The sequence below is a fragment of the Pteropus alecto genome, unplaced genomic scaffold (assembly GCF_000325575.1).
Source record: "Pteropus alecto unplaced genomic scaffold, ASM32557v1 scaffold43, whole genome shotgun sequence".
Lineage (NCBI taxonomy): Eukaryota > Metazoa > Chordata > Mammalia > Chiroptera > Pteropodidae > Pteropus > Pteropus alecto.
In genome coordinates, this window is record NW_006435764.1 from 5,598,772 (window position 1) to 5,602,432 (window position 3,661).

The 3,661-nt window shown below is 43.8% G+C and overlaps 1 long non-coding RNA gene across 1 annotated transcript; it reads left to right on the top strand.

The window, feature by feature from the left end:
* The first annotated feature begins 1,900 nt into the window (after positions 1 to 1,900).
* Positions 1,901 to 3,167, top strand: LOC112479223. The gene is made up of 2 exons (XR_003046114.1): positions 1,901 to 2,550; positions 2,778 to 3,167. It is a non-coding gene; the product is annotated as an uncharacterized LOC112479223 (long non-coding RNA).
* Positions 3,168 to 3,661: the final 494 nt, after the last annotated feature.

Below are 3,661 nucleotides of genomic sequence, written 5' to 3' on the forward strand. Positions count from 1 at the left end.
ACCCGAATAGTTCCATTACCCCGAGCTAAAAACAAAAACTGCTTACAAAACTTGCCTTTTGTCTCAAATTCATGTTTCCCTCAAATTCGTTAAAAGACAAAACCAAAACACTTGCCATCTACCATTCCTCCGGGCCTTGGAAGTTTGCCCTCAAAAGCTTCAGACAAGATGCATGAGAAATTAAGCCTGAAAAAGAGAAACCTACGACACCCGGAAATCGGCCTACATCCCATAATAAATCCCTCGCCGCTTAAGTACACGACTCCCCCATTACTATTAGTAAACAGAAGTTACCATAAAGTTACCAAAGACCAGGACACGGCCGACCTCCCGGACTTTTACCACCACTGGCTCTCCCCGCGGCCGCGCACCGGGGCGCTGCTCTAGGCTCTATCTAGCCTCCACACCGCCTGCTCGCCGCCTCCGCGGGGTCGCGCAGCCGCACGCTAGCGTCAGCAATCGGACCGGCTCCTCCTTTCTGGAATCCTCGCCTAGCTTCACCTCCAAATCGTTAGGGCTCCTTCCTTCTTCCTAGCTTCCTTCACCACATCGCACTGGCTCCCGGTCTTTTCTTTCCTATCTTCACCACGAACTGCTGCTGGCTCCTCAGTCCTAGCTTCACCACACTGGCTCCTGGGATCCTGTCTGCTGCTCCTGTCTTCCTAGCGTCACTGAATCCACTTCTGTGTCACACCTGGGTCAGCTCTCAATTAACGCTAGTCCTCAGGGTTTAGACCATCTGAGCTCAGTCCAATGCAAAAACGTTTTAACTCGGTGGTTATTCTTGATCTTGAATCACTTCACTTATGAAAGTCCTTTAAATTTTCCAATGAAAACTAAGCTCATGTATTTAAGGCCTTTCAAATTTTTAAGTTTCAAAAACATCCTAGTTTTTACATTACTTCAGTCCTTTTAGTAAGCTTTTTGCCGATTTTTAACCAATACCCCTTCTAGCTTCCTTCCGGATATTCTTCTAAGTTGGTCCTGGTCTACAATAAACGCTCTCATCTTCTCAAATCTAATTTCTGCACCACCAGATATGATTCGTGGGCTTGTATAAGAAATTCTTATTACTACAAAAAAATTAATTTCCTCCTTCGTTTTTGTTGTACTTTGTCCAAATTTTTTGGCTTTAAACTTTTCTATCTTCTAATTTTTTGATGTCTATCTTGAATGCTTTAGCTTGCTTTTCTCTTTCTAGCTTAAATACTTTTCCTTGACAGAATTTTCAACCTTGTTTTTTCTATCTTCTAGTTAATTTGTCATCTTCGCCCTCAGTTGCTTGGTTTTCTAGCTTTGTCTCAATACTTTCTTCTGCTTCCTACCTTTCGGTTTTATTTTTCTAAAATGCGTGTTTTATCTTCTATCTTCTCTAAGATTTTTCTTCACCTTCCTCCTGTACACTTCTGTCTTCCAAGTTTTCCACTTCGAATTTCTGATCTTTTCCACAATTTTATCCTACTACTCCTAATTAACATTTCCATCAATTTTCGGCTAATGCCTTAAGATCAATTAGGCTTCAAATGACGCAATGTTTCCTGCGCCATATATTTGAAGGTCTTTTAAAATCACCTTCGACTTTTTAAAAGACGGCTTTTAAAATATTTTAGTTATCTATAACTTGACTTCTTTAAAATGATTAGTTTCTATTTATGTCATCTACGTTTTAATGCCATTTTTAAAGTTTGCCCTTCAAGGCTTTCTAAAATTCGGACTTTTCAGTCCTTTCAGCAATGAGAAATTTTTTTTTTTAACTCCATGAAGAAGCTTCATCTCTTAACCTCCGTCAAGTTCTAGAAATCTCTTTTCTTCTATCTTCCTTTCTGAATTTACTTTTAAGTCTTCATATTTTCCCTTAAATAAGATTAAGGCTACTTTGAGATTTTAATGCTAAGCCACATCTACAGTAAGTATTCTCGCTATTTAATATAACCCTAAAGAATTCTAATTTCTCTTTTTAATAAGAAAAACTTATCTGCCGGCTCCTCAAGCAGTGCCTCCAGCAACGGCAAGAACCTCTGCGCTCGCTCCCTGAAAGCCTGACGCAGAGCCGAGAGAGGCGTATTTATGGGCGAAGGACGGCGCACGCCGTCGCATTGAATAACCCTCCGAACTCCTTTGTGAGGGAAGGAAGCAAAAATAGTCCCTCGGCAGGTTAAAAATAGAAACTGGTTTTTACAAGCCTTTCTAGATTTTTCCTAACCATTTATGCAGCTTGATTGCAAACCATATAACCAAAAATATTTGACTTAGTAGCAATTAGATTTTAGCCGAAAACTTAAAAACAATGAAAATCACGTTTAAGTAGACAGTTCACAAAAACTCAGAGCCATTGCTTAGAAATTTTTTCGTAGCACACAAAAATACTTTTCATATTTTCTTGGCGTACAGTAGGTAGTATTTAGTGCTTTTTGAAGGAAGGGTAAAATGGGTTTGTCCATGGCCTTAGTTTTCATTATGTAACAGCGTCAGCCTGCCTCATGCAGACCGCAGCCATTTTAGGAGCAGCAAAGTGTCGAAATTTCTCCCCAAACTCCTGAAGTCCTGCCGGTTGGTTTTGAGATTATAATACACGTTTTGATTGCCCTTTTATTAGGGAAATCCGAGTGCTCCGGGTTATCTGCTTAAGAATTCCACTAAGTGTGGAAATCCACTTGTAGAAAAGGTCTCGAGAAGCCACAACATAGTGTTGTCTCCCGCCAGTGTCTAGGTCTCGGGAGGCTTCCGGGAGGGCTTTAAGTTGTTCTAAATATTTAACGTTCTTGTGCGTTTTGCAGGTACTAAGTGCCAGCTAGACCCCCTACGCTTCTGGTTTCCTGCTTAGACTTGGTAAATCGAGCTTGGATTAATTTTGTTCTTCCCAAACCTGGGACGTTTGGAAGTTTCCAGGCTTCTCACTCAATCGAAATCCAAACCCGCTGTCAAAACCAACTTTGTCTTCTTTAAAGTATCCAAAGAAAGCCAAGGCTTTTTGCCTCCAAGATACAGCGACCTCGGGCAGCCAGACCCAGGACGTATTTGTTATCAGATGTTTGCGAATCATCGTTCATGGGTCTGCTTTTCTAGGCTCCCTCGTTTGTTTCACAAGTTCCCCATAATCTCTGGTTTGCCTCTACTCTTACTTTTTAAGTTTGAGCTAGAATGAAAATAAAAGCTTCTCCAAACCCCAAGTCTTTTCTTTCTACATCGCTTGAGTGGCTTTACCTTAAATAGACCCCCTCCCCGGAATTTCCCCCAAAGGGAAACCTTGAGTTAAGCACCTGGACATCGGAATTTTAGGCTGCGTCTCCAGAATTCTAAGAGAAAACTCGGTGCCCAGGCGACAAGTGTCTGGGAACAACAATGGCGCCGGATACGTCCTGGCTGACACGGCAGCCCGGAGAAGAATCGGGCGAGAGGCCGGAACGGGGCGGGCGCGTGCCCCCGGCTCCGCTCCCCGAAGCACAGGTCACTGCCCGGAACCTTCGGGCAGCTAAGGCGGGGGCAAAAACCGGGGGACAGGGGGTGCGGGTCGTGGTTCCAAACCCGGACAGGAGACAAAGGCTGGGGGATGGGCTCGGCCACAGCACATACTCCACACCCAACCGGCGCAGGGATACGCGGGCCCTGAGCCACCGCCTCCCTTTGTGAGGCATCGGCTCGCGGGCGGATGCCACCGGTT